The 25,091-nt window shown below is 41.3% G+C and overlaps 1 protein-coding gene across 1 annotated transcript in view; it reads right to left on the minus strand.

Moving 5' to 3' along the window:
* Positions 1 to 21,191, minus strand: part of LOC101406268 (cytosolic 10-formyltetrahydrofolate dehydrogenase) — a 59,334-nt gene extending 38,143 nt beyond the window's left edge. The window contains 1 exon segment of the mRNA XM_087431598.1: positions 21,045 to 21,191. The gene's annotated coding sequence lies outside the window, so the exon portion shown is untranslated.
* Positions 21,192 to 25,091: the final 3,900 nt, after the last annotated feature.

The raw sequence follows: 25,091 nt of genomic DNA on the forward strand, positions 1-25,091 counted from the left end.
TTTGAATCCTAGTTTTTTTAAACAGTGAAAAAATGGGTCAAAGACTTGAATAGACATTTCTCCAAAGAAGATAAACAAATGGCCAATAAGCACACGAAAAGATGCTCAACTTGATTAGTGAATAGGGAAATGCAAATCAAAACCACTTCACACCTACTAGGTGGGTCAGCCATAATTTTTTTAAAAAAAGGAAAAGGAAAATAAATGTTGACAAAGATGTGCAGAAATTGTAACCCTTATACTTTGCTAGCGGGAATGTAAAATGGTGCAGAAGCTGTGGAAAACAGTTCAGCAGTTCCTTAAAAAACTAAACATAAAATTACCATATTACGTAGCAATTCCACTCCTAAGTGTATACTTATTTTTTAATTGGGTTGTTTGTCTTTTTGTTATTGAGTTGTAGGAGTTCTTTATAGATTCTAAATATTAAAATCTTATCAGATATACAATTTGCAAATAGTTTATCCCATTCTGAAAGAGGTCTTTTCATTTTCTGGATGATGTTCTTTGATGCACAAAAGTTTTAATTTTGATGAAGTCTGATTTATCTATTTTTCTTTTGTTGCTCATGCTTTTGGTATCATATCTAAAATCCACTGCTGAATCCAAAGTCATGAAGATTTATCCCTATCTTTTCTTCTAAGTGTTTTACAGCTTTAGCTCTTATATTTAGGTCATTAACCCATTTTGAGTTAATTTTTTGTATATACTCGAGGCAGGGATCCTACTTCATTCTTTTTATTCTTCATTCTTCATTCTTTTTCTGTGGAAATAGAGTTGTCCCAGCAACATTTATGGAAGATACTATTCTTTTCCCATTTAGCGGATTTGTCAAAAATCAATTATCATAGATGTAAGGTCTATTTCTGGATTCTCAGTTCTATTCCATTGATCTACATGTCTATCCTTATGCCAGTACCACACTGTTTTGATTGCTGTAGCTTTGGAGTAATTTTTGGAATTGCAAAGTGTGAGTCCTCCAAATTTGTTCATCTTTTTCAAGATTGTTTTGACTATTTGGGGCTCCTTGCAATTACATATGAGTTTTAAGACTGGCTTTTCCATGTCTGCAAAAAAGTATCTTGGGATTTTTATAGGGATTGTGGTGAACCTGCAGATAACTTTGGGCAGTATTGACAATAATATTAAGTCTTTCTATCCGTAAACACTGGTTGTCTTTCATTTATTTGGGTCTTCTCTAATTTATTTAAGTAATGTTTTATAGTTCTCATTGTACAAATCTTTCACTTCCTTGCTTAAATGAATTCCTAGATATTTTCTACTTTAAGATGCTATTGGAAATGGAATTGCTTTCTTAATTTATTTTTTGGATTGTTTATTGCTGGTGTATAGAAACACAAGTGATGTTTACGTGTTGATCTCACACCCAATGACTCTGCTGAATCCATTTATTAACTCTAGTAGATTTCTTGTGGATTATTTGGGATAATCTATATATATAGGATCATGCCATCTGTGAATAGAGATAGTTTTACTTCTTCCTTTCCAATTTGAATGCATTTTATTTCCTTTTCTTGCTTAATTGCTCTGGCTAGCACTCCAGTATTATGCTTTTTTTCTTTTAATTTTATTTATTTTTTCCCCCAAAGCCCCAGTAGATAGTTGTATGTCATAGCTGCACTTCCTTCTAGTTGCTGTATGTGGGACGTGGCCTCAGCATGGCCGGAGAAGCAGTGCATTGGTGCGCGCCCGGGATCCGAACCCAGGCCGCCAGCAGTGGGGCGTGCGCACTTAACCGCTTAACCATGGGGCTGGCCCCAGTATTATGTTGAATAGCAGTGGTGAAAGTGGGCATCAATGTCTTAGCCCTGATCTTAGGGGAAAAGCTTTCAGCCTTTCACCCCTGAATATGATGTTAGCTGTAGGTTTTTCATAAATTTTCTTTATCATGTTGAAGAAGTTTTCTTATATTTCTAATTTTCTGAGTGTTTATATCATGAAAGGGTTTTGGATTTTGTCAAATGCTTTTTCTATATCAATTGAGTTGTTCGTGTGGGTGTTAACTTTTATTCTATTAATGTGATGTATTACACTGATTGATTTATTATGTTGAACCACTCTTGAACTCCAGGGATAAATCCCACTTGGTTATGGTGTATTAAATTCAGTATGCTAGCATTTTGTTGAAGATTTTTGCATCTATATTCATAGGAGTTATTGGTCTGTCATTTTATTTTTCATATGATGCCTTATCTGGTTTGGGTATCAGAGTAACGCTATCTTCATAGAATGAGTTTCCTCCTCTTCTGTTTTTTTGGAAGAGTTTGAAAATGATTGCTGTTAATTCTTCTTTAAGCGTTTGGTGGAATTCAACAGTGAAGTCATCTGGACTTGAACCTTTGTTGGGAGGTTGTTGATTACTGATTCAACCTCTTTACTTATTATAGGTCTGTTCAGATTTTCTACTTCTTCTTGAATCAGTTTATGGAATTTGTGTGTTTAAAGGGATTTGTTCATTTCACATAGCTTATCTAATTTGTTAGCATACAATTTTTTCATAGCATGCTCTTATAATTCCTTTTATTTCTGTAAGGCTGGTTGTAATATCCCCATATTTGTTTCTCATTTTAGTTATTTGCATCTTCTCTCTATTTTTCTTTGTCACTTTAGCTAAAGATTTGTCAATACTGTTGATATTTTCAAAGAATCAATTTTTGGTTTCATTGATTCTCTCTATTGTTTTTCTATTCTGTATTTCATTTATGTCCATCATAATCTTTATTATTTTCTCACCTTTGATAGTTCTCAGTTGTTCGCACTGTTTTTGTCTAGTTCCTCAGGTTGGTTTATGGATTTGTGGTATTTCATTTTTTTTATTGTAAGCTTTTCTTCATTCTTTTTCCTTTTACTCTTCAGACTTGATAATTTCAATTGTCCTGTCTTCAATTTTACTGATTCTTTCTTCTGTCTGCTTAAATCTGCTGTTGAACCCTTCTAGTGAATTTTTTCATTTCAGTTATTGTACTTTCAGCTCCAGAATTTCTGTTGGATTCCTTGTATAATTCCTATCTCTTTATTGATATTCTCATTTTGTTTGTAATTGTTTTCCTGATATCCTTTAGTTTTTTGTCTATAGTTTCCTTCATTTCTTTGAGCACATTTAAGACAGTCGTTTTAAAGTGTTTGTCTGGTATATCTGACGTCTGGATTTCCTCAGTGTGATTTCTGTCAATTTATTTTGTTCCTTTAAATGGGTCATACTTTCCTGTTTCTTTGTATTCCTTGTGATTTTTTTTGTGGTTGTTGAAAACTGCACAATTAACTATTAAAATGTGGTAACTCTGGAAATCAGATTCTTCCTCTTCTCCATCATTTTCCATATGTCTTATACTCTGTTTTGTCCCTCGCTTCCTCCAGTACTGACCTTTGTGGTGTATGATTGAGTTTTTATTGTGAACTATTTTAATTCCCTTTCCATTTCCTGTTGTGTATATTCTAAAAACTTTTTGGTGGTTACCATAGAGATTACCATCAAATATTTTGCTGTGTTTTTGATTGCTGAAGGCAATAGTAGTCGATTTGGTTAGTGATTTTTCCAAAGTATTTTAGCAAAGATTGTATTCCTTGTCATGTTTGGTCACTAAAGTCTCTATTCCTTAGCTTGTGTTTTGCCAATGTTTTGACAGAGATTCTCTTGAATGCCAGAACTAAGAGAAAAAAAACCACCTTTCCCAGTCTTTCAAGAATAGTTCTGTGCTGGGATACTCCTTCAACACTTAGCCAGACTTTCACTGAGCCAGGCATCAACCTAAGGTGAAAGCTTAGGATCTTCTCAGATCTCTTCTCAGCAGGCACCTGGCTTTCTAAATTCCTCCATGTACACCGGTGCTTTTGAATGCCCTTATTTCTCAAAGAAAATCTCCCTTCTCTTTTCCTCCTGGGCCTAGGTGGTCTATCAGATGTCATGACTGTAATCTTTTGCCCCCGGCATCTGTAGGTTGTTAGTTCACCTTTCAGTATTTTCAAGCAATGTCCGTTGCTTGTTTAGCCTGAATTCAGAGTTAGGTGAAATACAGATGAGTTTCTTTCGCCAGTCTTCCAGGTAGCCCCTGCACAGGTTAGAACAGATATACACAATGATTTGTGAATAAGGTGTGCTATGCTCCCTTCTGAACCAGAGACCTGGCTCTCACGCTGAAACATGGGTTGCCATTTTCATGACTGCCACCATGCCAGGGAGGAGGTGGGGCAAGGGTTAGAAAAGTGTCACAAAGATTTCCTATGTTTTTAAGTTGCTTTTTTCTTAGTAAGTGTTCACTTGGTTGCTATAACCCCTTGACTGTTTCCCAGAGTTCTGACAAAGTTGCTTCTGAGAATTTCCACTTGCTTTTCAATGTTTCTGTTGGGGGAGGGGAGAGAGCTTGGCTCTGCCTACTCTGCCATTTTGCTGACATCACTTTCTAGAGCTTTTTACTAGATCTGATATATGGTAGTCTAAATCCTCCATTTTGTTCTTCTTCAAGATTACCTTGACTATTTTGGCCCCTTATTTATCAACTGGTGTAAAAAGAAAAACTCTGCTGGAATTTTGATGGATTATATTTTATTGCACTGAATCTATAGCTCTGTCTGAGGAAAACTGACATCTTGGAATACCATGACTTTCTTTCCATGAACAGGGTATATCCATCCTTGTATTTAGGTTTTCTTCATTTCGTCCTCAATGATGTTTGGTAATTTTCAGTACAGAAGTTTTTCCTTCTTTTTTGGTTACATTTATTTCTAGGTAGTTGATGTTTTCCAATGCTACCATAAATTGCATAATTTTTATTTTCCAATTATTGTTGCTGGCATATAGAAATACAGTTGATTTTGTACAGTGACTTTGTATTAACCAATGATTTAATTAATTCACATATGAATTTTAATACCATGTAGATTCCTTGGGATTTTCTAAGTATACAATCATGTTTTGATGGTAGTTTTCTTTCTTTGTTTCTAATACTGAAGTCTTTCATTTCTTTTACTTCCTTATTGCAGTAGCCAGTGCATCCACTACGATACTGAATACAGATGGTGATGGTGGTTCCTTTCTCTTTTATGACTTCAGGAAGAAATTGTTCAATATTTGATCATTTGTTAGCTCTGAAGATTTCTGGTATATAGACTAGCATATTATGAAAGGTGCCTTATATTCCAGGCTTGCTAATCATGAAAAGGAGTTGACTTTTATCAAATGTTCTTTCTATATATGGGATTTTTATCTTTTTTTTTAAAGCTTACTGTAGCGAATCACGATGATTGATTTTCAGATATTAAACCATCCTTGCATTCCTGGGATTAATTCTACTTGATCATGATGTATTATCTTTTTATATATCTCTGGATTTGATGAGCTAATATTTTATTTAAATATTTTTCATCTCTGCTTATGAGAAAGATTGGTCTGTAATATTTTTCCTAACAACAATGTTCTTTTCAGGTCTTGGTGTGGTTTTCTTTATATTTATCCTGCTTGAAGTTTACTGATCTGCTTAAGTCGGTGGCTGATATTATTCATCAGTTCATCAGTCCTGGAAAGATCATGCTCATTGTCTCTTCAAATGTATTTTCTATCTCATTCTTTCTATCCTCTCCTGAGACTCCAATTACATACATTATAGATCACTTAACTGTGTGTCATATATCTCTTATGTTCTACTTTTTTCTCGTCTTGTTTCTCTCTGTGCTGCAGTTTGGTTATTTTCTGTTGGCTCCTCTTACTGTTCACTAATACTGTCTTCTGATATGTCCAGCCTTCTGTTAAACCCATCCAACTGAGTTCTTAATTTTGGATAGTGTTTTTCAGTTGCAGTGTGCCCATTTGATACTTTTTTTTAAATATAAATTCTAAATATCTGGGAAATGCTCCATCTTTTTCTCTATTTTCTTGAATGTACTCTTTTTGGTTATTTTAACATCTTTGTCTGCTAACTTGAATATCTAGATTATCTGTGAGTCTGTTTTTATAGTCTGTTTGTCTCTTTGTTATTGTTTATATGGTCCCGTCTCTGCAAATATCTCACAAATTTTCTGTTGATTGCCAGACATTGTGTGTTTAAAAAGTAGATGTCCTTCATAATATTATATTCTACCAGAGAAAGTTCACTCTTTCTTCTGCTAGGCAAATGTGGGGTTGAGAGTGGCAATTACATTAATCCAATCATGGACTGATTTGGGTTGATGCTTTGTTGCAGTTTTAGTAAAATTTAGTCTACCTCTGGTTTGCCCCTTTTCCTATGTCTTGTCACTCCAGGGCTTCCAGTTATAGATCTAGGCAGGTCTTGTCTCCTTAGCAATGGGAGATGGTGGGAATTTCTGCTCTGCTTTTCAGAGGTTTCTGCCTTAACTCCTAGCCTTCTACCTTCTGTAGATTTGTAATTCAACAAATATTGTGAGGGAGAAATAACACCCCTCAAAACACCACTGTTGTCACTCCATTCCTGTGTCATCAATAAAACCTTTGCCAATTTCTCTGTCCCCAACAGCAGCCCTTGCTTGAACCAAGCCAAGATTCCCAGACTCTACCCTCCACACATATTAGTAAGACTCTGCAGGAAAAAGGCATCTAGAGATTCTGACTTCATCTCTGAAAGTTATTTATTTTTTTATTTATGTTTTAATAGTTTATAACATTGTAAAATTTTGGGTGGTACATTTTTGTTTGTCCATCGCCATATATATGTCTCCCTTCACCCTTTGTGCCCACCCCTACCCCCATTGCCCCTCGTAACCACAATACTGTTTTCTCTGTCCATGTGTTGGTTTATATTCCACATATGAGTGAGATCATATAGTGTTTGTCTTTCTCTTTCTGGCTTATTTCACTTAACATAATACTCTCCAGGCCCATCCATGTTGTTGCAAATGGGACGATTTTGTCTTTTTTTTTTTGGCTGAGTAGTATTCCATTGTATATATATACCACATCTTCTTGATCCAATCATCAGTTGAGGGACACTTAGGTTGCTTCCACTTCTTGGCTATAGTGAATAATGGTGCAATGAACATAGGGGTGCATAAGCCTCTTTGGATTGTTGATTTCAGGTTTGTTGGATAGATTCCCAGCAGTGGGATAGCTGGATCACAGGGTATTTCTACTTTTAATTCTTTGAGGAATCTCTATACCGTTTTCCATAAAGGCTGCACCAGTTTCCATAGAGGATCCCACCAGCTGTGTATGAGAGTTCCTGTTTCTCCACATCCTCTCCAACATTTGTTGTTTTTTGTCTTGGTGATTATAGCCATTCTAACAGGTGTGAGGTGATATCTTAGTGTTGTTTTGACTTTCATTTCCCTGATGATTAGTGATGTTGAACATCTTTTTATGTGTCTATTGGCCATCTGTATATCTTCTTTGGAGAAGTGACTGTTCATTTCCTCTGCCCATTTTTTGATTAGGTTGTTTGTTTTTTTGTTGTGTGAGTTCTTTATATATTATGGAGATTAACCCCTTGTCAGATATATGTTTTGCAAATATTTTCTCCCAGCTGGTGGGTTGTCTGTTCATCTTGATTCTGGTTTCGTTTGTCTTGTAGAAGCTCTTTAATCTGATAAAGTCCCACTTGCTTATTTTATCTTTAGTTTCCCTAGTCTGGGTAGACATGTTATCCGAAAAGATTCCTTTATGACCAATGTCAAATAGTGTGTTGCCTATATTTTCTTCTATGAGTTTTATAGTTTCAGGTATCACCTTCAGGTCTTTGATCCATTTTGAGTTGATTTTTGTGAATGGCGATAGCAGGTGGTCCACTTTCATTCTTTTGCATGTGGCTGTTCAGTTTTCCCAACACCATTTATTGAAGAGACTTTCCTTTCACCATTGTATGTTCTTAGCTCCTTTGTCGAAAATTAGCTGTCTGTATATGTGTGGTTTTATTTCTGGGCTTTCAATTCTGTTCCATTGATCTGTGTGTCTGTTTTTGTACCAGTACCATGCTGTTTTGATTACTATCACTTTGTAGTATATTTTGAAGTCAGGGATTGTGATGCCTCCAGCTTTGTTCTTTTTTCTTAGGATTGCTTTAGCTATTCGGGGTCTTTTGTTGCCCCATATGAATTTCAGTATTCTTTTTTCTATTTCCATGAAGAATGTCATTGGGATTCTGATTGGGATTGCATTGAATCTGTAAATTGCTTTAGATAATATAGACATTTTAACTATGTTTATTCTTCCAATCCATGTGCATGGGATGTCTTTCCATTTCTTTATGTCATCATCGATTTCTTTCAATAATGTCTTGTAGTTTTCATTGTATAGGTCTTTTACCTCCTTGGTAAGATTTATTCCTAGACATTTTATTCTTTTTGATGCAATTGTAAATGGTATTATCTTTTTGAGCTCTCTTTCTGTTAGTTCGTTATTAGCATACAGAAATGCAACTGATTTTTGTAGATTGATTTTGTACCCTGCAACTTTGCTGTAGTTGTTGATTATTTCTTTTTTTTTTTTAATTTATTTATTTCCCCCCCAAAGCCCCAGTAGATAGCTGTACGTCATAGCTGCACATCCTTCTAGTTGCTGTATGTGGGATGCAGCCTCAGCATGGCCAGAGAAGCGGTGTGTCAGTGCGTGCCCGGGATCCAAACCCGGGCCGCCAGCAGCGGAGCGCGCGCACTTAACTGCTAAGCCACAGGGCCGGCCCTGTTGATTATTTCTAATAGTTTTCCAACAGATTCTTTAGGGTTTTCTATATATAAAATCCTGTCATCTGCAAATAGGGAGAGTTTCACTTCTTCGTTGCCTATTTGGATTCCATTTATTCCTTTTTCTTGCCTAATTGCTCTGGCCAAAACCTCCGGTACTATGTTGAACGTGAGTGGTGAGAGTGGGCAGCCCTGCCTCATTCCTGTTCTCAGAGGAATGGCTTTCAGTCTTTCCCCATTGAGTATGATGTTGGCTGTGGGTTTGTCATAAATAGCCTTTATTATGCTCAGGTACTTTCCTTCTATATCCATTTTGTTGAAAGTTTTTATAATAAATGGATGTTGTATCTTGTCAAATCCCTTCTCTGCATCTATTGAGATGACCATGTGGTTTTTATTCTTTGTTTTGTTGATCTGGTGTATCACGTTGATTGATTTGCGGATGTTGAACCATCCCTGCGTCCCTGGTATAAATCGTACTTGATCATGGTGTATGATCTTTTTAATGTATTTCTGTATTCGGTTTGCCAATATTTTGTTGAGGATTTTTACATCTATGTTCATCAGCGATATTGGCCTGTAATTTTCCTTCTTTGTATTGTCCTTGTCTTGCTTTGGTATCAGGGTGATGTTGGCCTCATAGAATGATTTAGGAAGTGTTCCATCTTCCTCTATTTTTTGGAATAGTTTGAGAAGGATGGGTATTAAATCTTTCAATGTTTGGTAAAATTCACTGGAGAAGCCATCTGGTCCTAGACTTTTATTTTTTGGGAGGTTTTTGATTACTATTTCAATCTCTTTACTTGTGATTGGTCTATTCAGAGTCTCCATTTCTTCTTGGTTCAGTTTTGGGAGGTTGTGTGAGTCTAAGAATTTATCCGTTTCTTCTAGATTGTCCAATTTGTTGGCATATAATTTCTCATAGTATTCTCTTATAATCCTGTGTATTTCCGTAGTATCCGTTGTAATTTCTCCTCTTTCATTTCTAATTTTATTTACTTGAGCCTTTTCTCTTTTTTTCTTAGTAAGCCTGGCTAAGGGTTTGTTGATTTTGTTTATCTTCTCGAAGAACCAACTCTTTGTTTCATTAATCCTTTCTACTGTTTTTTTGGTCTCAATTTCATTTAGTTCTGCTCTGATTTTTATTATTTCTCTCCTTCTCCTGACTTTGGGCTTTGTTCTTCTTTTTCTAGTTCTGTTAGGTGTAATTTAAGGTTGCCTATTTGGGCTTTTTCTTGTTTGTTAAGGTGGGCTTGTATCGCTATGAGTTTCCCTCTCAGGACCGCTTTTGCTGCATCCCATATGGTTTGGTATGGCATATTTTCATTTTCGTTTGTTTCCAGGTAGTTTTTTATTTCTCTTTTAATTTCATCAATGATCCATTGGTTGTTCAGTAGCATGTTGTTTAATTTCCACATTTTTGTCAATTTCCCAGTTTTTTTTTTGTGATTGATTTCCAGTTTCATAGCATTATGGTCTGAAAAGATGCTTGTTATGATTTCAGTCTTCTTAAATTTATTGAGGCTTGCTTTGTTTCCCAACATATGGTCTGTCCTAGAGAATGTTCCATGGGTGCTTGAGAAGAATGTGTAGTCAGCTGTTTTTGGGTGGAGTGCTCTGTATATGTCCACTAGGTCCATCTCGTCCAGTTTTTCATTTAAGTCCACTATTTCTTTATTGACTTTTCATCTGGATGATCTATCCATTGATGTAAGTGGGGTGTTAAGATCCCCTACTATTATTGTGTTGTTGTTAATGTCTCCTTTTAGTTTTGTTAATAGTTGCTTTATGTACATTGGTGCTCCTATGTTGGGTGCATATATATTTATAAGTGATATGTCTTCTTGGTGGAGTGTCCCTTTTATCATTATATATTTCCCTTCTTTGTCTCTCTTAACCTGTTTTATCTTGAAGTCTACTTTGTCTGATATGAGTATGGCAACACTTGCTTTCTTTTGTTTGCCATTAGCTTGGAGTATTGTCTTCCATCCTTTCACTCTGAGCCCATGCTTGTCTTTAGAGCTGAGATGTGTTTCCTGGAGGCAGCATATTGTTGGGTCTTGCTTTTTAATCCATCCTGCCACTCTGTATCTTTTGATTGCAGAGTACAATCCATTTACATTTAGGGTAATTATTGATATATGAGGGCTTAATGTTGCTGTTTTGTCACTTATTTTCTGGTCCTTTTGCATTTCCTTTGTTTCTTGTCCCATTTGTTTCAGACTGCCAATTCAGTTTGGTTGTTCTGTCTTATGACTCTTCCAGTTTTCTCTTTGTTTATCATATATGATTTTGTTTTGATTATTTGTTTAGTGGTTACCTTGAGGTTTGTATAAAAAATCTTGTGTATGAGATAGTCCATTATCTGATGGCCTCTTATTTCCTTATACTAAGTCAATTCAATCACTTTCCTCTTCCCCTTCTAAGTCATTCTTTTTATACCTTTTTCTATCTTGTGTTGTGGGTGTATGTTTACAGTGATGAGGTTATATTTATTTTTGATGAATTCCTTCCTTTGATCTTTGATTTGGTATTTAAGTGGTTGCTAACCTATTCTGGTAAAGATCTACTATTTTTCTGATTTTGTCTACCTATTTTTCTCCTTGCTCCAAGCTTTGTATTCCCTTTCTTTTCTTTTTATTAGGCCTGAGGGCCTTCCTGAGTATTTCTTGTAGTGGGGGTTTCGTGGCCATGAACTCCCTTAGCTTTTGTTTATCTGGGAAAGTTACTATTTCTCCATCATATTTGAAGGATATTTTTGCTGGATAGAGTATTCTTGGCTGAAAGTTTTTGTCTTTCAGTATTTTGAATATATCATTCCAGTCTCTCTTAGCCTGTAAAGTTTCTGTTGAGAAATCTGCTGAGAGCCTGGTGGGAGTTCCTTTGTACATTATTTTTTGTTTTTGTCTAGCTGCCCTTAATATTGTTTCTTTGTCATTGACTCTGGCTAGCCTTACCACTACATGTCATGGAGAGGGCCTTTGCCTGTTGACGTATTTAGGTGACCTATTGGCTTCACTTACTGGTATTTCCTCCTCCTTCCCCAGATTTGGGAAGTTCTCAGCTATTATTTCCTTGAATAGGCTCTTTGTTCCTCTTTCCCTCTCTTCTCCCTCAGGAATACCTATAATTCTTATGTTACATTTACTAATAGAGTCAGATATTTCTTGGAGACTTTCTTCATTTCTTTTTAGTCTTATTTCTCTCTCCTCTTCCATCTGGAGCATATCTGTATTCCTATCCTCTATAATGCTAATTATTTCCTCCATATTGTCAGCTCTGTTCTTTAAAGATTCCAGATTCTCCTTTATCTCCTCCATTGTGTTCTTCATCTCCATCAGTACTGATTGGTTTTTCTTTATGATTTCAATCTCTTTTGTGAAGAAACTCCTAATCTCATTGAATTGTTTGTCTTGTTGTCTCGTGTTTCATTGAGTTTTTTTATGATAGCTATTTTGAAATCTCTGTCGTTTAGGATATGGATTTCTGTGTCTTCAGGGTTGGTTTCTGGGTGCTTGTCATTTTCCTTCTGGTCTGGTGATTTCATGTACCTTTGCATTGTGGTTCCTGTATTGGCTGTGTTTTTCCTTGTCCTGGAAATATCTGGTTGCAATTTCCACCTGCTGCCACTGTGTGGGGGTAAAGGGCTGTGTAATCTGAGCCCCCTGGGCCCTGCCCCAGCTGTTCGCTGTGATCTGCCAGTTGCTTGGTCTGGTCTGGTCAGCTGAGCTGCAGTGTCCGGCTTGCGGGGAGCAGGGGGCGGGGCTCTCTCTTTTGCCCACTGGGTCCCTGGCGTGGGGGGCTTCTTGCTCACCCCTCATTATTTGCTCTCCTGGGGTGCTCAGATGTTGATGGCAGCCCAGTTCTGAGTCCTCTCTCCTCACTTCCTCTGGGGGCCCAGCACGTTCCTCTCTCAGATGTGCAGCAGTGTGGATCTTTCTGATCTTGCTTTTCGCTGTCTAGGAGTCTGTTGTTGGTCTGTGACTTTTCCTTTGTTGTATCTTATCGAGGGAAGAGTTTACGGGAAAGCTCACTCTGCCATGACACTGACGTCACCCTTAAGGGAAATTACTGCAGGTCTTACCCCCAGACTTCTATATATCATAAGAAGTTATTCATGAGATAAGATCCCAAAAGATGATTTCCCAGAATGTGGTGATCATGCTGGCGCCTTGATCTTGGATTTCCCAGCCTCCAGAACTGTAGTAGTGGAGTGTCTTCATAGTATAGCATGTCGAAAAGATGCAAGTCTCTAAATTAGAAAACAAGGGAGTGTTGGCACTCCCAGGTTTAGCAGAGCTAGAGTGTTCTATGCGTAAGTAATAAATTGCCTCTTCAAAGTCCTGAAAGTTATTTTTTTACTGGAATTTTATTCCCTCTAGTCCTTATTGCTTCTGAAGGTCTCTGATGCCTTTAAATGCAGATATAGGTACATATACATATATATATAGAGAGAAATTTATTCAACGTTTCCAGTTGTTCTAAGTGGGACATTGGCCTGCCTTGGACTGCTCTATGCAATTCACTAAATATACATATTTTAAAAGGAAATTTTGAACATCTTGAAATTATGGGTTGAATTGCTAGTCATGTTATTCTAATACACATTAAAATCAATGCATGACTGTTGTTTTCTTATGTTCATTCGTGGACCATCTAAATGAAAAGGAAACTCTGAAATAATGTATTTTTGAAAAGCTTTAACAATGTGACCATTATCATTGTGTTAAAAGCAGCATCTATCTCCATGGTCTCCAAGCATTACATCCCACTGACCTCTGCCCTTAGCACACTCTTCTGTCCATTAACTAATGAGGAGAGAAGATGCCTTGGGTCTCTGTTTTTAAAGCATGAGGTGGATGAGAAGTTTGGGGGGAGGAAAGGGTAGCTGCAAGTACAAGCTGAGCTCCAGCATGGGCCACATCCTCCTGCCATAGGTCTACTCTAGTGATGTCTTGCCAGCATCCCTGGATGGCAGACACCTGGAGGTGGGAATGTAGGACACATCTAAGCAATTAAGGCAAAGAGTCTGTCTTCTGAGAGTTACATAATAAACTCTATAAACTAATAAAAAAATTTTTTAAAATGTTACATAATAAATTAGTATTTAATCCCCTTGAGAAATGGGGCCTCTTGGGAGCAATGGTCGCAAACTTATGACTTTGCAGGAACCTAGGCAAGTAATGTGGATTAGTGAGGTGGGACATATGTAAGAAGCCTTCTCGGTCTATCTTTCATCCTCTCACTTTAGACAGAGATATGGGTAGAAAGATATTTTACTTTCTTCTTAATGCTCCCATAAGGAAAATAGCGGTCTGGTAAGATAATAAATAATGACATTTAGTCTCAGGGATAAGGACACATTAGAGCACAAAGGGGACTGTAGGGAACTGGATAGAGCTTGTTAGCAAGAATGGCCATAATTAAAGTGATGCCTAAACCTACCTGAAGAAGAAAAGTTCAGCACCAAACTAAAGCCTTGGCATCTCAGTGCTGGCATGTGCCTGTCATCTGGAGAGCAAAGGCTGGAGGTGATGATGGACAGTGGTGGACAAGAGAGGAAAAACAGGAATCTATCCATAACCTACTTTCAGCCATTTTTGCTGTCTTCAACCAGAAATATCTGGGTGGGAGTTGGGGTATGTAGGTGGCCACACCAACTAAAAACTTGGTCTTTTCCTAAGATGCAGGCTTACCTTAATATGAAGAAGCACTTCTCTAATAAGAATAAAATAAACACAGCATGAAAGTGCATTGACTGAAAAAAAATTTTTTTTAATCCATGGAGGTTTTAGAATCAGTCAATAGAGTCACATTATAGAAACAGAAACCACATCCACAGACAGACAAATGGGAAAGGTCAACTACAAAAGAACCCCCAACAGCTTAGAATCACCAAGAAAACAATATCACAAAGGAGAGGCATTAATCTCAAGAAGAAGAAGCAACAGCACCCAAAGAAATCACTCAAAGGCTACAAATAGGAGATAGATTTCCCAAACCAAAACAACGTAGGTTATTATATAATATGGGGAGAGAAAATGGAATAAAGAAAAGTAAAAAAAAAACAAAAATACAATCCAGAATCCTCCTACTTTCTGGAATTTATGCCTTACCAGACAGTCAGTTTCATAAATGTTCTAGGAGCCCTTGAGTAGAAATGTGCTTTCTGGTTGTAGTGCATCAAGTTCCATATACAGATTGACTTTATTATTCTATTATTGCGATTTTCTATTTCTTACTTTTGATGTACCAAGAAATGTAAGAGGTAAGTAGACGTTTTGCAGCACTACGCTGATTTCTGTTCACTTCCCCCTGTAGTTTCCCGCACTTTGCAGAGCTTGTCATTGTAGGAATTTTCGATAGATATCTTAACCTGTCAAGTTAAGAGAGCTTCCTCCTGTTATTGGTTTGCTATGAACTTATCAGGAATATGTGCTGAGTATTATCAAATATTTTAGCACATATTGAGAGATCTCTGTGAATTTAGTGAATTTCATTCATAGCTATTCTAATATTGAACTATCCTTGCCTTCTTAGGATAAACTTACTTAATTACAAGTTATTTTTTAAGACATTGTTAGATTTCATTAGCTAATATCCTGCTTAGAACTTCTGCATCTATGAACATAAGTAAGATTGGCCATTTTCTTAATCACACATATATGGATGTATGTGTTCATACACATATGAAGAGAGTGAGAGAGAGGAGCATTTCATATGACAAAGTTTGCATTTCAAATCAGTGAGAGAAGGATGGATTGTTCAGTGTGTTGGAAAATGGCTAACAACTTCCAAAAAAAAAATTAGAAAATAGGATTTTTGGTTTCTAGTCTGGCATGTAAGAGCTTGGAAGTCATCACTGCTATCTTCACAAGAAAAAGCTGAACAAATAGAATATCAACAACTCTTCTTAGATCCATCAGAGAATTGAGAACACAGGACAATCTTCTGCCACCCAAATTAGAGAGACAGATAGGCAGATACAGAGAATCACATCTCACGAGAGCAAAAAACTCTATGAGAGCAAGTATCAGGGTAGAAAAACCTAAAATGTAACTGAATTGCCGGAAGCTCAGTGTGGACAAGCTTGAGAGCTAAAAGCTCCAGGGGAGGCCAGTCTTGGGGAGGGGGTCCCCAGACTTTTGTGTATTTTACCTCTGGGAGCCCTACCAGGCTCTCTCAGAAGATCAGAGAAAAATCCCCTTGTGCTTCTGGCAGGACTATTCAATGTGTTGGAAAATGGCTAACAGTTTGTTCAAAATAATAATAGGAACAACGTATTCAGTGATTAAAGCTTGTGGAGAAATGAAGTGAATGACAGCAGTGATAATACTGGGAGGAATCAGGAATATTCTGTTATAGGGCACTTGCACTACCCATAAAACAGTATAGTGTTATTTGAAAGTGGACTTGGATTAGTTGTAAACGTATACTGTAAACTCTAAAGCACCACTAAAAAAAGCAAAAAAAAAAAAAAGTATAATTGATGTGCTAAGAAAGAAAAGAAAATGGAATCATATAAAATGCTCAGTTAAAACCAGGGAAATCAGAAAAAGAGTGGAAGACCAAAAAGGAAAAAAAAAAAAAGAAAGAACAAGGGCAATGGTTAGAAAAGAGTAATAAATATGTTAGCTATCAATCCAACTATATCAATAATCACTTTAAATATCAATGGTTTAAATACACCAATTAAAACACAGAGACTATCAGAATGGACAAAAAAAATCAAGACCCAATTATATGTTGTCTACAAGAAACCCACTTTAAAGAGAAAAACACAGATAGATTACAAGTAAATGGATGGAGAAAGATATACCCTCTTAACACTAATCAAAAGAAACATAAAGTAGCTCTATCAACTTCAGACAAAGCAGACTTCAGAACAAGGAAAAGTATTAGGGATAAAGAGGGGCACTACATAAAGGTAAAGGGTTCAATTCTCCAAGAAGATATAACAATCCTTAATGTGAATGTGCCTAACAACAGAGCATCGAAATATCTGAAGCAAAACCTGATAGAATTGCAAGGAGAAATAGACAAATCCACCAATATAGTTGGAGACTACAACACTCCTCTGTCAACCCCCACTAATCAAGAGATCCAATAGTTAGAAAATCAGTAAGGACATAGATGAACTGAACAGCACCATCAGTTAGTTGGATCTAACTAACGTTCATGGACTACTTCATCCAACAACAGCAGAATATACATCCATCTCAAGTTCACACAGGATATTCCCTAAGATAGACCATAAAATACATCATAAAAGGGGCTGGCCCGGTGGTGCAAGCGGTTAAGTGCACGCGCTCCGCTGCACGGCCCGGGGTTCGCTGGTTCGGATCCTGGGCGCGCACCGACGCACTGCTTGGCAAGCCATGCTGTGGCGGCGTCCCATATAAAGTGGAGGAAGATGGGCACAGATGTTAGCCCAGGGCCGTCTTCCTCAGCAAAAAAAAAAAAGAGGAGGATTGGCGGATGTTAGCACAGGGCTGATCTCCTCACAAAAAAAAAAAAAAAAAAATACATCATAACAAATTTAAAAGAATAGAAATCATACAAAGTATGCTCTCAGACCACAATGGGACTACTAGAAATCAATAACAGATATCTGGATAAGCCAAAATATGTGGAGATTAAACACACGCTTTGAACAACATATGGGTCAAAGAAGTCTCAAGAGAAATTTTTAAATATTTTAAACTGAAAGAAAATGAAAACATAACATCAAAATTTGTAGGATGCAGCTTAAGCAGTGCCTAGACAGAAATTTATAGCATTTTTAAAAATAATTTTATTTATTTATTTATTTTTTCCCCCCAAAGCCCCAGTAGATAGTTGTATGTCATAGCTGCACATCCTTCTAGTTGCTGTATGTGGGACGCGGCCTCAGCATGGCCGGAGATGCGGTGCATCGCTGTGCACCTGGGATCCGAACCTCCGGGCCGCCAGCAGCAGAGTGCACACACTTAACTGCTAAGCCACGGGGCCAGCCCTTTAAACGATTTTTTTGTTGTTGTTGTGAGAAAGATCAGCCCTGAGCTAACATCCAATGCCAATCCTCCTCTTTTATGCTGAGGAAGATCGGCCCTGGGCTAACATCTGTGCCCATCTTCCTGCACTTTATATGGGACGCCACCACAGCATGGCCCAACAAGTGGTGCATCAGTGGGTGCCCGAGATCCGAACCTGTGAACCCTGGGCCGCCGAAGTGGAGCACGCACACTTAACTGCTGTGCCACCGGGCCAACCCCAGAAATTTATAGCATTGAATGCATATATAATCAAAGAAAAATGTCTAAAATCAATAAAATAAGCTTCCACCTTAGGAAACTAGAATAAGAAGAGCAAATTAAATCCAAAGTAATCAGAAGAAAGGAAATAATAAAAATTAGAGCAGAAATCAATGAAATTGAAAACAGGAAATCACCAGAGAAAGTAACAAAACCAAAAGAAGTTTCTTTAAAAAGATGAATAAAATTGACAAGCCTCTAGCCAGGCTAACTAAGAAAAAAGCAGAGAAGACACAAACAAATTACTAATATCAAAAATGAAAGAAGAGCCATTCTAATTTATTAACTTAAATAAATAAATCAATCTAGCTCCATAGCTCACATCTTACTCCAAAATATAGTTCAATTAGGTTAAAAATAAATACTATTTAAAAATTAAAGGTAGGAAGAAAATGTTAATGTATTAGAAAATACTGGGAAGTATTGGGCTTTACCTGCCAGCACCAAAGGATAATTGTAGAAGAAAGAGTGTGATACATTTTCATATGTGAAGATGTTACATGTCTCTGAAGCAATTTGCCAAAAGCAAAAAAACCATTAGACAAATAAAACCATAGTCAAATCACAAGTAATCAAAGAAATGCATAACAAAACAAGAGACTATTTTTCTTTTATAAAATTAGAAGGTATTAAGACAATATAAATGGTCCACGTTGGCTGGGTTATGGGAAAATGGACAGTCTCCCATACCACTGAAGGAACAATAAATCAGTGCAAACTCCCTGAAGGAAAATCTGGCAATAAATATCAAAATTCTAAAAATGGTTCTTTTCTTCTGACTCAGAAATTTCGCTTCTAAATTACGTTTGGACAAGCAAGTAAAGACATAAGTATTTTAAAATTATGCTACATTCACACTGTGTAACTCACGCAGCCCTTAGAAATGGCAGCTTCTCCTGTTTCATGTCCAGCATTAAATAAGCCAAAATGCCCCACAGATAACAAGCCACTATAATTTTTAAGGCGTGGTGTGCGTGCACAGGTGCCTGTGTCTGTGTACTTGCAGTGTAAAAGCCTGGAAAGATACACACAGAAATGTTAAAAGCCACTGGGTAGGGTTTTTTGGGTTTGGAGGTTTTTTGATTACTATAATTATTTTTTTCTTACCAGAATGTTCTGTTTTTTCCTACATTGAACATGTATTATTGCGAAAAAATAAAGGGGTACACCCAAGTGTGTGGGTTCAGATCCCGGGCGCAGACCTACACCGCTCATCAGTCAGGATGTGCCGGCAACCTAGATATAAAATAGAGGAAGACTGGCACAGATGTTAGCTCAGGGCCAGTCTTCCTCAAGCAAAAGTAAATAAATAAATAAAAATAAAGGGGTACAAAATACATCCCTTTGGAAGCAGGGAGGCAGAGTCAGGGTAGCCACCCATGGGGCTGTTGTCACAGAACAGGGAAGCAAAGTTTGGCAAGAACAGGAGTGGTGGGAGGAGCCTCAGCCAGTCTTGACCTTGGGCTCCAGAAAGATCGGGTATAGAGGAGGGAGGAGTCAGGGAATAGACGACAGAGCCCCACGTGGGCCGGGAGGGCAGCCTCCGCCTCTTTCCTGAGTTGGCACAGCTCGGTGTCCTTGCCCCGGGCAGCGTGTGGGGACGCTGTGGGGCTGCTGTGACAGCAGTAGGGCTGTCAGGGCTTCCCAGGCTTCCTACCGCAACCCACACACAGCCCAGGTCCGGCTCCCCAGGACCCAGCTACCACACCCCGCCCGAGCTGGGCTGTGCTGCGCGGGAGCAGCAGCTCCGCGCCGCCTGTTCTCGGGTCCTGGGGAGCCGAAGAACGCGGAAGAACGCAGCTCTAGGAGGGGCAGAGGCGCAGCCGAGCTGTCCGGCAGTCAGCCTTTATTAAGCCACAAGGTGTCGCCTGCCCCCAGCTGCCCTTTGGAGGGCCCAAAGCTGACTCTTCTCCTGCCGTCAGCCCGTTCGGCTTGGCACCTGGCAGGCAGCACGCTTGTCCCTCCCACAGCCACAGCCGGGGTCCCCTAGGGGGTGCGAGGGTCATGCCCCATCTGCTGTCTTTCCTGCGGTCCTGGGCACAGGAGACAGGCCACAGTGCAGGCCTGACCTCCTGAGCCTGTAGACCTGGGTTCAATCCTGGGCGAATCGCTTCCATCTCTGAGCCTCAACTTTCTTGTCTCTGAAAGGGATGTCACAGGATTGTCTCCCAACGCTGTTGTGCAGGTTAATACTAGTAGGAAGGACAGCAGCCACCATGCACGGAAGGCCTCCTGGGGCCAGATGCGCTGTAGAATCTCATGTAATTCTCTTAGGAGCTAGGTACTATTATTTCTCGCCTTTCCCAATTTCAGCCTAAGAAACTGAGGTTCAGAGCTTAAGAAACTTGCCCAAGATCATGACGAAGGAGCGAGCGGGGAGCAAACAAAGTCACGTGACGCCAGAGCCGGCCTCTGGACTCCAAGTGTGAGTCCCTGCTGCCTTCCGCCTCCGCCCGCGCCGCCCCGCGGGAGATGCCGGCCCCTCAGGCAGGCGGCAAGCCAGGGGCCCCGACAGGCACCCTGGGCCTGCGCCCGGAGTAGCGCAACCCCACGATCCACGCTGTGGGGTCTGCTCGGGCCTCCTCTGGCACAAGAGCCGGGGGGGGGCTGGGAGCTGTCCAATCACAAGAGACCCTCGTGCCCGGCCACCACATGTGACCAATCAGGAAGGATCTTTCCCAGTCCGAGAAAGCGGCGAGAGACTGCGGAGAGTGGGCTGACGGCCCAGGGGCACAGTCTGTCCCTCCGCCACGGACCACCGGCGCCACTTTCGCTTGTCCCTTTCTCTCTCCGAGCCTCAGTTTTCTCTTCTGTAGGCCGGGCCGACGCCGCCCACCCCGCAGGGCCGTGCGGCCCCGAGGGCACCCCGCCCGCCCTGCCCGCGCGGTCCTCTGCTGGCCCAGCCTCCGCGTCGCGGTCCTTTAGCCCGTGGGCTAGCTGGAGGCTCGGCGCTCCAAGGGGAACCCCGGACTCAGACCCTAGGCCCGGCATCCCGGCGGCTAGGCTCGTGCACCCCCAGGAGCGCGCGGGGGAACCGAGCTCGGGCCCCAAGACGCGAGCCGGGCCAGCCTCCCCTCCCTCGGGGCGTCGGGGCGCCCCACTCACCTAGCGCGGGAGGAGAAGCAGGCGCTCGGGCCAGAAGGGACCTCTGAGAGCCGCGATCTGGGGACAGGGACTGGCGCAGGCTGGCCCTGGGCAGCGAGAGGTGGGACCCGCCCCGGCCAGTTCAGGGCCGAGGCCTGAGCCGGGAGAGGAGGGACTGCCGCGCGGAGGCCAGGGGGCGGGGCGCCAGGCGGGCGGAAAGTCAAGCTCGGTGGGGGTGGCGAGGGCTCTCACCCGCTGTGTGACGGTGGCTGGACGCGCCGCTCAGCCTCTCTGGGCCTGCTTGCGTTTATAGGTGATAAGACCTGCTGTGGACCCTTCCGGAATTCACAGGGCTCTGTAAAGGCCCAAGGGCCCGGTGGTTATCAGTACCTGCAAGGCTGAGTTGCTAAGAGGAAATCCTGGTCAAACCGGGTAATTTCTCTCGCTCCCTCCCTCCCTCCCTCATTCATTCATTCATTCATTCCCTCAAGAATAAAATGCCAAGTTCTTACCATGAGCTGTGGGCCGAACCAAGCAAGATCCTTGCGCTTCGCGAACATGCCATCACCAGGGAGACAGTAACTGCCTGTCCCGAGTGCGGGGGTCTCTGCCTGCCCAGTGCCCATCCCGCCTTTCTAGGCAAGTCCCCTTGTCTTCACTCCCTTCCGCCTAGTCTGGGTGCCACTGGCCCATCCCCCGGCTCCCGACCTGACCTGTCCTGACTCAGGCAAGGTTACCTGCCCGTCTGGGCCAAGGTAAGTCAAGAAAACAGAAAACGGAGGAGGATCAATCTGCACATTGTTTCCGGACTGCAGCCTTTGTCCAGGCGGCTCCTTCCACCTGGAATGCCCTTCCTGCCGCACCTGGTGGTGTGCTCCTCCATGCCCTTGCCAGCCTCGCTTCTTTTGAGGCTCTCTGCATGGGAGCTCCAGGCACCTGGACCTCCATGCAGTGCCTGAACACATCGAGCTTGCTCCAGCCTCAAGGCCTGTACGCTGGCCTCTGCTGGAACCTTCTTCTCTCAAATACTACAGAGGCAGGCCCTCTCTTGCCATCACATTGCAGCTTGTATATCGAATCTCTGATGCAGAGCCTTAGAGGAGCTGTTCCACGTCACACAATCTACAGAAGTCCCTCTGCCACTCCCTATCATGTCATACTGTTTTATTTCCTTCATGCCACTCACTGTGTATCTGAGATTTTCTGGTTCATTCTGTGTTTATTTTCTGTCTCTCCCGCTAGACTACAAGCTCTTTGAGGGCTTGTACTCCATGCTGTAACCCCAATACACAGTGACAGCACAGAGTAGGCTAAATGCTTGTTGAGTGTCTTTATGCCCACATGCCAGGATGGACCAGGATTGAGGGGACCTGCCCCTATTGAGCCCCGTAGCTCATTCTGAGGAACTGTCCCCTTGTTCTTTCTGCCCCAGCCACCAGGTCTCCCCGCTGTCCCTCATGTACATTGACCTTCTTGACTCATGAACTTCCAACATACTATTCATCTTCTTTCTCAAGGGAGCCCGTCTCCTACTTTAGGAGGTTCCTACTAAAATGTCACATCCTGAGGCAAGCTTTCCCCAATCACACACCCACTAGGACAGATCCTCTTATTATATGACCACAGAGGAGCCTTTAATTTTCCTTCATGCACCCCCCTCAATTGCAATTTTATCACTGCTTCTGGGATGATTTGATTGACTTGTCTCCCCCACTAAAACATGAGGGCAAAGACTATCTTATTCCCCAGGAATTTCCCAATACCTCATGCGGTGCCTGTGTTTAGAAGGTGCTCAATAAAATGTGTGGAATAAATGACTGTGGCAGGGGCCTGGAATGCGGAAGTAGCGTGAGAAGAACTTAGAAGCTAGCATAGAGAGGGCAGAATGATGGGTGACAGGAGCCGCTGAAAGAATGGCTTGGAGATTGGACACCCCAAAAAGACGTTAGGAAAGCAAAGAAGAACCCATAGTTTTAGGAGGTGTCTGCAGCAGGAGAGGAGGGAAGTGTAAGCAGAAAGGTTACTAATGCTGCCACCTGCAGTAACATGGAAAGTAGAAAGTGTGCCAAATGAACCGGGCGATCTGGCTAAAGAAATTCCCAGGCAGAATGTTGAAGGTGCCTCCTGGCTTCTTCTTGCTGCTTATTCTAAAATGTGGGAGAAGAGAGATAAGCCAAAAGAAGGACTTTTAAATAGAAAGGAATCAGAACTTGCTGGTTTGAAAAATTCCCAGCTTCTCCAGATGTCAAATGATGCTAAAATTAACAAACAGCTTCCAGGCAAAGATGTAATGCAGGGCCTCGCCAGGAAAAGATGGTCTAAAGATGAAGCCAAAGGTGTGGCTGTAAAATCTTTTGTTAAGTTCTCAAAAAGATCAAAAATGGCACCTCAGAATATTCAGTTAAACAGTAGGACTTCCAAGAAGCTTAAGGTGGTCATTCAGCAAAAGCCCAAGGTAGAGAAGGGCTTATCTCATAGACATGCGTGGATTTGCCAGTTGTCTACAGGAGTGAACCTCAATAAGATTCACAGAAGATACACAAAGCTTTTCAAAGAATTATATTGGCGAAACTGTGCCAGCTTGGACTGAAAGGATCCGAGATAGTACAAAATGAGAAGAGACCTCTGGAACTGCCCCCTTTGCCAAATTCTACTGGCAAGAGCAGCCTGAGAAAGCACACAGATGCAGACATGGGCTACATTTCATGGAAATGGAAGTATGATTTGGAGAGCAGAGCTAAGAATACAGAGGGTGAGACCAAGAGCAGGGAAAGTCACTCTCAGGCCAGAGGCAGACTGAGTCCTAATCAAGGAACTTCCAACATCTGCCCAGCTGGATTCCAGAATTGCATGGACTAGTGACGCCTGCATGCCTCCCATCCCTGTCCCCTTTGAACAAGAATGTCTGTAGAGGTCATGCTAGGCCTGTCCCACCGTTGTATGTTGGGTGTGGGCAGGGGTGCAGGCATGCAGACAACTTGTCCCTTGACTTCACAGGTCCTCAGATGAGAGCGACTATACTCAAGGAGTTACACTGAAGGAAATACGCCCAAGGAGCCTCCTCCATGTGAGAACCTGATTTAGGTGCAAAGATTCTGGACTTCTGTAGTAGGATGGGGCTTTTGGGGGTGTTTGGAAGATTGCGTATGTTTTGCATGTGGGAGGACTGTAAATAATTTGTGGCCACTGGGTGGACTGTGGTAGTTTAAAAGCTCTTTGACACCTTCACCCTACAAGAGGAAGAGTGCAGTTCCTTGAGCCCTTGAGTGTAGCTGGACTCAGTGACTTGCTTCTAACAAATGCAGTGTGGTGGAAGTGACAGTGCGTGACTTCCAAATCTGTCGTTTCATAGACCAGATAGAGAAATGGGGCCTGAGGTCAGAGAGCAGCAGAAGCCAGCTCTTCCACACCTAGGACTATGATGCTCTCTGAATGAGTCATATTGCAGCCACCTCTGCCTAGTCAGTTCCCTGTGCTAGGAATGCCCTTGCACTTCATCTCCCGAGCCTTGGTTGTGCTTGGCTTGTGGGTTCCCGGCCCTCCTCCTTGAGAATTTCCACATTCATAGCACAGATCGCACTCTAATGTAGTTTTCCATAGCCTTGTCTGTCTCTTTCTCTCAACTGCAAGACTCCTGAGGGCAGGGGCAAGGTCTGCTTCATCTGTGTACCCCAGAACCCTGCACGGAACCTGCCTCAGAAGAGCCACCAGTGGGTAAGCGTGGATAGAGGATGTGCCCAACAGAGGGAGCCTCTGCCTGAGCTTTCTGCAGAACCCTTGGTGGCCGGGAGGAGAATGGGTGCTTGCACAGTCCTGTGCTGTGGGCGAGGGGAGGGGGCTACCGCTCCAGTGCAGGGGCAGTTTAGAGGGTGAGTCTGGCTCGGATCCACATCAGATGATCAGATGGACAGAGAGATGGACTCTCTTTCTGTTGTGTAAGGATGATTCAGCTTGTTCTTTGGGAACTCAGTAACTAGGTGCTGTGTGTACACTGCTAAGGAAACATGGACTTGGCAGGCTCTATAGCCTTTGGGAAATCAAAGAGAGCAGGGCACATGACCTGAACTT

The sequence above is a fragment of the Ceratotherium simum genome, chromosome 5 (genome assembly GCF_057802395.1).
Source record: "Ceratotherium simum simum isolate JZ-2026a chromosome 5, ASM5780239v1, whole genome shotgun sequence".
Classification (NCBI taxonomy): Eukaryota; Metazoa; Chordata; class Mammalia; order Perissodactyla; family Rhinocerotidae; genus Ceratotherium; species Ceratotherium simum.